Genomic DNA, 12,196 nt, shown 5'->3' on the forward strand with positions numbered 1-12,196 from the left:
TAAATGTCTCCTTTATTAATTCTATAGCTATCCCAATGCACCACTTCTTTAATTGATTTTTCTTTTAAATTTTTTATCTTAATTTGCTTCAACTCTTTCAAAAAACAAAAGATTTATTTTAGTTTCTCATACTCAATTTTTTTTTCTTGCTGTGATTTTATTTAAATTTGTTCTGTCTTCAAATTATGCAGTATTCTTTGTTTCTATTTTTAAAACTTTGTTCATTTCAACTGTTTTAAGTTCCATGTTTATGTTGAAAATAGATTATTTGGCAGGAAATATCCATATGTTGTTGTTCATATGATGCTTTTCTATAGGCTTCAGGAAGCAGAATAATTAGGCTTAAAAGTGAGAGGGCAAAATCTGGCCATTTTTATGTCAAATCTAACATATTATATCCCAGTACACACCTCCAGTACCCCTTTACCATGTGTGCAAAGTTTTAGATCTGTCTCTCTCTCACACACACACACACACACACACAAATAGGCTCTTTCATTATTATTGACAAAAAAAATCTTTACAATAAAAGAACTTTCTAATAGTATAGCAATATTTATTATTTTAGATATATTTATACTTATTCATCACTTAAACTACTTGTGGTTTGTCAATATTTCTGACATGTGTATATTGTTTCAGTTTAAGTATTATAAATAATTGACTTTAATGGTACGTGTAAGATATGATGATATCTCTATTTAAAAAGAGATAAGACTTCTACACTTGTGGTTCGAGAGCTGTTTGAAAAGTTTAATGTAGAACAAGTGTACTGAGATTGGTGGAGAGGAACACTTGAAAATGTAGAATAACAAGTTAAGAAAAATCAGGTTTAATAGAAATAGCAAAGGCATTAAACTGTAACTGAAAATGACCACTGGTAGGAAATATTGAATAATACCTTAAGATGATCAATAACATTTTAAACAAATACATGAATTGGGAAACACATTATGCATATATAACAGTAGATAGAGAAACAACGATTTATAAACAAAGAAGTGTTTTACTGATGGTAGAAAGTACTGAACATAGGTCTACTGTTTCTTAAGAAAACAGACCAATGTTTTCTGGAAACATGTAATATATTCCACCACCAATAAAATTCTTTTTGTGCTAATAATTAGTTGTTTGCCTGTCTATTATTTTAACCAAACTTTATAAAATTGTGAAATTTCTTGTTTCAAAGTGTTGTAAATACTGGAAATATATATTTTAATCTTTGGAGAAAGATTACCTGTAGAGTTGAGAAAGGATTAGTGATTGAATAACTGTGTGTTTTCGTATAGTAAAGCCACATCAGGTTATCTGTTGTGTGCACCAAATGGAACTGAACCCCTGATTTTAGCATTACAACCAGAGGAACAGAGTGAATCATAGATACATTATTTTACCTTTTAGTTTGTAGATATTATAAATCACTCTAGTGATGAACTGACAATGTCATAAACAGTTTTATTTTTTATTATACAAACTAACAAAAAGTTTAAAATATGATGATAATTACATATATATTATGATTAAAACGTAAGTGGGCTGAATGTAAATATATCAGCACCTTAAATTAATTTATAAATATAAAACTCCTTCTGTGACAACTTAAACCTATAAATATATAATCATGTAATTTTCATACTTGTGTCCAGGAATATATTTCTGGTGTTTAATTTTAAGTATGAAAATTTTTTATTCATGCACTTTTATGATAACTATAAATATTTAGTTATGGTATGTTAACAAAAAAAGCACATAAAAATGTTTATTCTGTTGTTTTTTAAATAATATGAAAAACTATGAAGAAGCTTATGAAAAAAATTGAAAATATTTACACGTAGGGGTAAACGTGTCTTTACTGTATCAAATGTACCTACATAGGTGAAACAATTAAGAGTGTTAACTTTTACCTCTTACAGTAAAGTTACTCAAGATTTAATAATTTCTCTGCACATAAATAATAAAAACAGTGTAAATCTCCATTATTCATGTGTATGTGTAACATGGTACTAATAACAATATGATAAGTGTGTGTGTACCACTTACATATTGGTTTTATTTTTGTATGACTTCTATTTGTATACCTATGTGCTTTACTATGAAATGTTAGATATTTCCCAAATATATATATATCAATATTGCATTGTCATTAACAGTCCATGTTGCTAACTTATTGTCATAATGGAATAGAACAGAAATGTGTTCAGTATATCCCATCTGTCGTTAAAATCCAAAAAAGTGATGTCAATCTAGTCAGCAGCCTGAATAATAAAAAAGATCATACACAAATGTGGTTGGGTGTACATTTCTATGTTGTTGTTTTTTTTTAGAAGGTTGAAGGTTGGAAGAATAATTAGTAGAAATATTAGGGGTGGATTCTATTTATTTGCTTTCTACTTTAAGGTATGTAGTGGTAACTGTATTCCCACAAAAGATTATAATATTATAACACCCCTTGGCTGAAAGAACAAGCATTTTTGGTTGCACAAGGATTCAAACCCACTACTCTCAGACTGCAAATTGAACTTGCAATATGTAACACCCTAACACACGGTTTTGAGACTAAAAGACATAGATTTCACAAAAATATCAGGATAAATCAGAATGCATATCTGTTTGACATCAATGTTCCTTTTATTCATTTTTTAACAAATATAATAAAAAAATGTTCATTGTGGTAAATAAATTAATAATTTGATCTAAAAAGATGTTTTGTTTCTTCCTAATTCATAATAATATTCTTACATGGTAGAGGAAATGGATATTATTTTGAAAATCTATGAAGCTGAATTATAGGAAATTATGGCACTCAATATACTACTGCTCTTGGAAAAATCTAACAAACATAATCTGTTAAATTTTCTTGTCCTAGAATTATGCCAGTCTTCGTAACTTGCATATTTCAACATGTATACTGGGATATTTGGTGTTTGAGCTATTAATGATTTTAACTGTATATTTGGTTATCACTGTAATGGGTTGTAGTGTTCACATTAATCTGTTACTTCCATTAACAGATGCTGTGTGAAAAATGAAAAACATTTCAACAAAAGTGCTTATTCTACATCACATACATTTTGTTAAATTAGTCCTTGTATACAGTACTGTGTGAAAGTGTTAGGACAAAAGAATATTTTATCATTCTTTCTATTTTATGAGCTAATTCTTCCATGCCATTACTGATTCAAAATTTCATCACCATGGTAATGACTCACTGATCACTTTTAACAATTAAATGAACCAGGGTGAGAACACTTATTTTTTTAGAATTCCCTATACTTGTACCATGGGCAAGTCATAATTGTTCTGTTTGAAGGAACATAGTGGTCAAATTTAGGGCCTGAAATAAGTGTCATGGTACTGCATGTCTTAACTATGTAGAAAGAAGCTAGCTTATTGTACCAGTATATGCTAAAAGGAATCAGTTTAATAGCAATCCACAAATAAATCTTGATAAAAACAGTAATAACATATGTGATGTTATCTTGTCATTCTGCAGTCCAAAAAAAGGAGAGAATTGTCAGTAGAGCAGAGAGTTTGCATAAAACTTTCATGTGATTGTAGCTGGACTCTCCATTTAACTGCTGTAGACTTGAAATGTTTCCCAAACACTATCAAGTACACCCTAGATCATGAGAACAATACAGATAACTTTGAAAATACTAAAGGAAGAAACAGAACATCTAGGTTTAATGATACTGGTGTTAAGTACCTTTGTTTATGCAACATTCTGAACAGAAGGAAGACTGTCACTGGTCTCAAGCTTGAGATAAATGACCATGTACCAAATGAAGTAAAATTGTCCACATCTACAGTATCAAGAAGAGTCAATGATAATGGAATATTTGATTGTGTTGGAGTTAAAAAACACTTTTACTTTGTTTTCCAAATATTGACAAGAAACTGGACTGCTCATAACTGAAAAGAAGTGATATGGATGGATGAGTCAAAGTTTGAAATATGTAGTTGGTTCAAAGTGTACATTGTTGTCCAGCAGAAGAAAGGTGAAGGACACTTATTTCAATGCATAGCACTTGTGATAAAGCATGGTAGAGACAGTTTCATGGTTTGAGGATGTTTTTTAGCTGAGGTGACAGGAGATTTCTGCAAAATAGATGGAATATCAGACCAAATTATTGGTAATGAATTCTACTACCAAGAACATAATGACCAAAAACACTCAACCAACATATGTAGAAATTACTTACCTGAGAAACAAGCTGCTGGGGTTATTCAAATGACACAACAGTTCCCACAGAATCCCTATTTCAACCCAATTAAACAGATCCAGGATTTGACAGATTATAAACTTGACATATGAAAAGGTACTTCCAATGCAACTTTGTGCATGTGTATTCGAGACATTGAGTATTTTTGTTTTGAATTTTGCACAAAGCAATGTAAGGCCTATGTGCACCGACACCGAGTAAAATCCCAAAGGACACCATGATTACACATCACTCAACAATGCCTGAAAGACCTTTCATGGTTATTAAAGAAAAAGGGGGACACAGAAAATATTCATTGTTTGCTGAACTCAAGTATAGTTACTTAATTTCTGTTGCACTAAATGTGAAGAATAATAAAATATTGATGTTCTACCTGTGATTTACCTTCAACTGTTCTTTGAAAGTAATCTCAAATTTGATTTTTGACTTTGTCATAACATTTTGTACTACGGTACTGTAAATTGGAATGGATGGATCTAAATGTATATAAACGTTTTTTACAGAGTAAAAAGTTGATATATGGAATTATGATATTACAAAATAAATAAATATAAAACTATGAGGTGGTGCCATAATAAGTTGAAGTTTTCACATCATGTAAGGAATAGCCAAGAATGACAATGAATCCTTACACTTAATGGTACTGCTTTTTTGATGTAGGTTATTAAGATAATAGATTCAAAGCAAACCAAAACAGCCTTGTAAAATAACAGTAATTTATACCATACTTTTAAGAGTTCAGAGGCAGTGTATCTTTTATCTACATCCACCTTCAGACACCTGTCCAGGAAGTCTTGAAAACCTGTAGACAGGTTATCTTTATTCTTAGTGTTTGGTTTCCCATTTATTAATATTAAATCAAGTACCTGAAAAAGGAGTGTGACTTGATGACTGAATCAATAACCTAACTTACCAACATAATAATTCTGATAATAAAAATATACATGTATGTATATAATGAAAACAATTATACATGTTAAACATTTTAACCAATACTGTTAATGACACTAACATTACAGAGATAGAATACACCTTACTTACAAAATACAAAAATACTATCTGTTTCATGCACTATCACTGAATCCCTGTCACTTGACAACCATGACATTGGAATGTACAAATCTTTGAATAATATTCCATAATACTGTCTAAATATCTCCAAAAATATAACTTTACAGTAGCTGAACACCATGAGTGAATTACCTAACATGTTACTATTTATATATAGGGGTTTAACAAAAGTTGCTAGAAACCTGATATATTTATGTGTTTCTTTCTTTGTTCAAGAACAAATAGTTTTTAATGAAGTATTTTTCTGAAGCTGCTGGTCTTAACAAAAAACATCAAATCAAACTAAATAAACAATTTGTTTTATAATTACCAATTACCTTAACCCAACACTTAAAAATACGGTCTGAAAATGAAATTATTTCCTTTTTTGCAGTCGATTTGCAACAGATTTCCTTTTCTTTATTCACATGGATCATATGTTTGTAAACATTTAGGTATTAAATCAGAAAATAATTTATGATAATTTCTTGCAACAAAGTGGGCTAGTAGATAATTTGAAATAGACTGTACTATTGTTAATACGTATACATAAAACCTATCTTTTATGTCAAGTTATAATCTTATTCATTAAGTTTGTTTGTTTTTTGAATTTCGCACAAAGCTACTCAAGGGCTATCTGTGCTAGCCGTCTTTAATTTTGCAGTGTAAGACTAGAGGGAAGGCAGCTAGTCATCACCACCCACCGCCAACTGTTGGGCTACTCTTTTACCAACGAATAGTGGGATTGAGCGTCACATTATAATGCCCCCACGGCTGAAAGAGCGAGCATGTTTGGTGCGATGGGGATGCGAACCCGTGACCCTCGGATTACGAGTCGCATGCCTTAACACGCTTGGCCATGCTGGGCCGTTCTTTAAGAGCACAATAAGTAGCTGTGTTACATAGTTCGACTTCTTTCATTACATTTTAAGTTTATAGAAAAATTCAAATTAATATTTAAAAAATATTCAGTGCTTTATACAGCCAGAAAAAGACTATTTTTCATTACAGTTTTCAAATTTGATATTGAGGTAAAAATGAAGAAATAAACAACCATAGAATAAAATAAAAATATGAAATATGACACTAATTTGTAAAGATAAATAAAAGAAAAGCATGGATACATTCTCTTAGAAATCATTGAAGATGCTTAACATGAGAATTGGAAACATTTGTACTTACATGTACATATTTTATGCTTTTTATGTAAATAATCAAGTAAACCACTAATATTATGTGATGTTTGAAAATCTTCATAACGTACATATAATGTCAAGTAATCTACACTAAGAGGAAACTGTTACAAACAACCTAAAATACTTAGAAATGCTCGTGTTCACAAAAGACATCATATGTCTAAAAACTATCCTCGTTTTATGGTCCAATCTTCCCACATTAAATGTTATCACTTATAATATTTCTATGAATTATTTTGTCATGGTGTAGAAACTATTGCCTGAAAAATATAAATTAAATATGAATTTATTTCAAAGACAAATATCTTAAGATATTAGTGTAATTTTAATTCAGCATGCTTGTTGTATTCAGTATTATATATATGTATGTATATGTTGTACTATTTGGAGACAACAACACAAACATTAATTACAACAAAAATAGTTTGTTTTTTTTTACATTAAAAAACTACCAGAAGTAATTTCATCATGTTATTAGGTTAATATTAGTTGTTTTATCTTCTGTTGCCAAGAGCTAGAGGTTCTTACACCAACATCCAACATAAAGCTGGCCATGAGTAAAGTGTGGGCTTTGTAGGTTGACACCAACAATCTTGATGGACAACCCCTATCTTATTTTAAACTTCAATAATTTCTGAATGAAGGTATTTGCTGTTATGTCACAAATGATTTTGATAAAAAATGAAGTTCTTTAATCAGTGCAGGCTTTAAATTAAAAAATTAAATATTTTCCAGTTTTGTTATTCATATATTTAATTTTATATTTACAGTACAATATTAATCTATACTTTTGTTACGAGGCAACATAACAAAAGCTATTGCAAGAAAGCACCATTACCAAAACACACTGGGTTTTCTATGTATTAAGTATTGTTATATGAATGAAAGTACCCAGTTATGCTCAGGTTATTAGATCACAATATTTTTATGTGAGAGAGGTAGAATAGCCACTGTCCCAAGGTATATGGGCACCCTTGTATGAAGTGTATAGGTTATACATGACTCTCAGTGCTTGCAGGTTGGTATGGGCCCCAACTCATAATAAAGTGGTGTGGCCCCTCAAAACACGTCCAGTCCATCTCTGCAACAGGACTATGTTATTACTGATATTTTGAACCTATTTTAGTATAAAAGTATAACAAATATACTTTTCTTGCCGAGCAACATGACATAGAAGACATCTTAACAAAAACCTATTACCTTTTGTATGTATTAGAGGTTGTTATATAACAAACCACAAATGTATGTGCTAAAAGGAACACCAAGACAGACAGGTTTTAATTGCTGTTTTCGTTACATATGAGAAATGAGACCTGTTGTTAAACTATGTTTCTGAAAAAACTTCGCAGAATATTATCAGGAAAGAGCTTTTTTATCATTGATTTTCTCCAAAATGAAAAGCTTCTAAAATTATGTGATATATATTGCACAGCATTTGTAGGAACGATATGAGAAGTACCAAATTTTCATTTCTTAACGAAACATGTCACAATCAAATTTCTCTTCTTAATTTCGTTTGCATATACATATATTGCGAGATCTCATATTAAACCACTTGTCGAATGTACGGCATCAAAGAAACGCAATCGTTTCTTCGCAGACCGTTTTCAAACTTCCAAAGTACATACTCCTCGTGCACTTGGAACTGATATTTCCGATACAAATATCAGGTTTTCTCGATTCTAGCCTTAGAAAAATTAATTTTTGAAGGTAATGAGGCAAAATTTAAAGTGTTGTGTGAGTGGTTGAGTTGGAACCAATTCCTGATAAATCAGACTGTTTCCTTAAAGCATGGCCATCATCTTCTTATTTCTGAATTTTGATTGAAATTATAAATGAACGTGCAACAAGCGTGATGTTTCTGAAGTCGCCTTGATCAGTCAGACATGTGTTATCACTAATCATTCTGATGGCTTTTGTTTAATAACTTTTATCGAATATTTTCGGTCTCATACTATTTAGTTCTGCGCTCCCCGTCACGAATGAACAGTTAAAATTGTTATTTTAAACTGAAAAGCTGGAAATAACGAGCAGATAGATTAAGAAGCTTTACCGAAAAGTCAAGCTATGACAATGGTCTTAATTAATGAACGATATGTTTCTGACTTAAAAGAAACTTAATTTTCGGTTCTGTTCTTTGTCTATTTCGAGGAAGAAATCCTTTCTATCAGTCATTCCATTATGATTTCCGTTCCGTTCTTGGTTACTAACCAAATGAACTTTAGCTCGACAATTAGAAAAAATAGAAAGTTCCCTTCAGTGACTGTCTTTTATAATCATATAATTTGGTGTTGTTTCGAAACTAGAAATCACGGGAACCACTTCCACTGTTGCTAGTTTCTTCTTCCATATTCCTAAATTTTAACATACAACACAGATTTGACAAATAAAAGTTCTCTTATTCTTCTTTATTTTTACCTAGCTAAACGTGATTCATATTTTAAGGGAGTGCAGGTATCATGTTTCATAACGTGCTCAAAAAATGTGTTCACTGACACGATCGACAAACTAAGAAAAATATTGGTATCAAGAGGAACACCTAAACAGTTTATATTTGTTCATGTTACTTCTATAAAGTGAGGCTTGTTTTAGAAAATCGGCCTTCGTAGAATAAAACATACTATTTTTCCCTGATTGTGTCATAAAGGATATCACCTAAAAGTATACTACATTTCTAGCTCACATCTTTTCTTACGTTGTAGAGAGATCGCAGTTATTATATTTTATAGTAAAACATGTAATAATAAAAGTTATGTTGTTCATCCATAAGTAGAAAAGTTTTCGCTTTTAAAATTTTCCTTTAAATGAAATCATATGTTAATGGTCCATTTTGAACCTAAAATACAAGTACCGGAAAATTTCTTGACAACGTGAGTCACGTCAACGTAAGAATGAAAAGAGGCAAAATATCAGTGATTCTGTCAGGAGTGGGATTCGAACCCACGCCCGGAAGACCGGACTGCGACCTTAACGCAGCGCCTTAGACCGCTCGGCCATCCTGACGTATTTTTTTATTTAAATTTTAATTTTACTAAACTAAACTAAACTACCGTGGCAGGGGTTCAGTTTAGAGAGAGAGAAATCAGAAGAGTTCTCTCTCCAACTGGGGTGTTCAGGAACTTTGTAGTTCCTCTTCGTCCCCTTTCGTGGATTGTTATTAAGATTAAGTGGTGGTTTTTTTATTATTATTATTATTATTTTAATAAATTAATTATCGTTATTATTCTTGACTTTTTGGGTGGAGAATGTCTCACTAAATGTTCTTTTGGGTGGAGTCAAAGGCAGCAGTGGAAAGAAACGCCGGGACCTGTCCCGAAATGAAAAAGTTGGGGAGATGTGAACATGAATGTAAATAATTCAAATTCAGATCAAATTAAACAGCTTGATTCTGGGTCTGGCAAAAATGGTTGCCTAGGCTGGGATCTAGAAATCCAATGCCTGAAGAATTTGATGTGGGGGGAAACGGGAGTGCCCCGAGAAAACCCACTTTCACACGACAGGCGCCGAAAGTTTTGCCTGTCGTGTGCCCTGTATCTGAAAAAAAGGAATTCATGTTAATAACATAGATTTTATTTATTTAGATTCTTTGTTGAGTGGATTGTGATTCTTGAAATATGTTGTAAGGTGATATGTATTTCGTTGGTGCACTTGATAATTTGTGTAGTGATGCCGTTAGTTTGTTTCTATTTTCTGCTTTTAGATAATATTTGAGAGAAAGTTCTGTTATTCTGTCTCTTATAGTTGGTAAATTACTAATTTGGTGTAGATAATTTGTTGGCGTAAAAGATGGTAAACTGAATGCGGATCTTAATATTTTGTTTTGTTGCACTTGGATTTTTTTGGAGTGTGTTGTTTGACATATTGTATGTTACTTGACATCCGTACTCTATTAGTGGACGGATGTAAGCCTTATATATTTGTATAATGGTGTTCGGTGCGCATTTCGATTGTTTACCAGTTATAGTCTTTAGATATGAAATTCTTTTTTCTGATTGATGAGTGTATATTGTTTATGTGTTTTTTCCATGTTAGTTTTGTGTCGAAAGTGACGCCAAGGAATGTGATATTTTGCTCATGTTAATGGTTGTGTTTCCAAGTGATAGTTATATTTTTCTAGATTTTTTCTTTGCTTCTTTAGTTTTCTATAGAAGGTGATTGCTTGTGTTTTGTCGGATTTAACACGACCCTCCACATGTTGCTCCATGTTGAGACGTTGTTTAGTGATTTTTGTACGCGAGACATGGCCAATGCTGGGTTTCTGGAGGTGCTCCAGATTGCGATGTCGTCTGCGTATTGTGAATTGTGTGTGTATGTTAGATTTGGAAAAGGTATGTCACTGACGAAAATTATGTATAGAAGTGGAGAGAGGACTGATCCTTGGGGCACTCCTGCCGTTATATTAAATAATTTGGATATGGTTTTATTGACTTTTACTTGTGCTGTTCTATTGGTTAAAAAATTTGAAATCCATTTGACTATCGTAGGATTTATTTGTAGGTGATTTAGTTTGTATCTGATGGCGTTGTGCCAAACGCTGTCGAATGCTTTTGACATCTAGGAATACCCCGATGGTTACTTGATTGTTGTTGTAAGCTTTGTAGATAGATTCGGTGAGTCGTGTGAGGTGATCTGTTGTTTGTCTATTTTTCTGGAGGCATTTTGAGATTCTGGAAGGATGTTGTTTGATTCGCAAAAATGGAGGAGACGGTTGGAGATAATTCTCTCCATCAGTTTGCCAAGGCAGATTAACAGACTGATGGGGCGGAAATTATCTGGATTTGTTCTGTTAGTTTGTTTCTTGGGGATCGTTGTTATGATGGCTTTTTTTCCACGTGTCAGGGTAATACCCGGTCGCTAGTGAAATGTTCATGATGTTTGTGAGGTGTTGTAGTAGGAGAGTGGAACTTTTTTTGAGAATAATATTTGGTATTTGGTCATGTCCGGGGAAGTGTTCTTCAAGTTTTGATATTAATCTTCAGTTCGGATATGGTTATTTTTCTATTGATTGAATTTGAGTATGCTTCTAGTGTCTCTCCGGGAAATCCTGGTGAGAATGAAGCTTGGTTTGTATTTATGTAATTGTTGACATGGTGTTGGTGTTGTGTGTCGAAATCTACTGAGTTTAAATCGCTAAAAGCGGATTTGTAATAGTCAGCTTTCTCTTCGTCCGTCCTTGCGATTTTATTGTTGTGTGTGATGTGTTGTAGCATGTGATTTGTGTTTTTGTCTGAAGCAATACTCTTGAATTTTTTCCAGAATTCTTTTGGATTGTTCTTGGTTTTTTCTAAGTTTTTGCAGAAGCTATGCCAATTGTTTTCTCTGACTTTTTAATTTCTTGTTTAATTTTTGTATTTGTTCTATTGATTTCTGTTTTAATGTGTGGATCGCGTGTGATATACTGTGTTCGTCTTAATTGTCTGCGTTTGATTATTAGTGCGTGAATTTCTGGTGTTAGAGTCCATTGAATAAGTGATTGTTTTCTTTTTGATTTAGGAATTGTGTTTTTTATGGTTTCTTTATGGCTTCTGTAATTTGATCAACATAGTTGTCTAGTTCTGCTTTGTTATTTACATGTTCGATTGGATGGGGTAGGTATGAGTCCAGAGAGGCATTAAAAGTGAGCCAGTCTGTTTCAGTGTAGGTGTATGCGGAAGGAGTCACGTACGCCAGAGCTGGGTGGCGCGGGTGAATCATACATGACATGGGGAAGTGGTCACTGGTGATTTC

The 12,196-nt window shown here is 32.3% G+C and overlaps 1 long non-coding RNA gene and 1 other non-coding gene across 4 annotated transcripts in view; both read right to left on the bottom strand.

Annotated features, from left to right (window-relative positions):
- The window catches only part of LOC143249827 (uncharacterized), a 95,308-nt gene that overhangs the window by 56,508 nt on the left and 26,604 nt on the right, over positions 1-12,196 (bottom strand). The gene's annotated exons all lie outside the window — the stretch shown is intronic.
- On the bottom strand, positions 9,389-9,472 carry TRNAL-AAG (transfer RNA leucine (anticodon AAG)). Its single transcript has one exon. It is a non-coding gene; the product is annotated as a tRNA-Leu (tRNA).

The sequence above is a fragment of the Tachypleus tridentatus genome, chromosome 4, assembly GCF_004210375.1.
Source record: "Tachypleus tridentatus isolate NWPU-2018 chromosome 4, ASM421037v1, whole genome shotgun sequence".
NCBI classification, from domain to species: domain Eukaryota; kingdom Metazoa; phylum Arthropoda; class Merostomata; order Xiphosura; family Limulidae; genus Tachypleus; species Tachypleus tridentatus.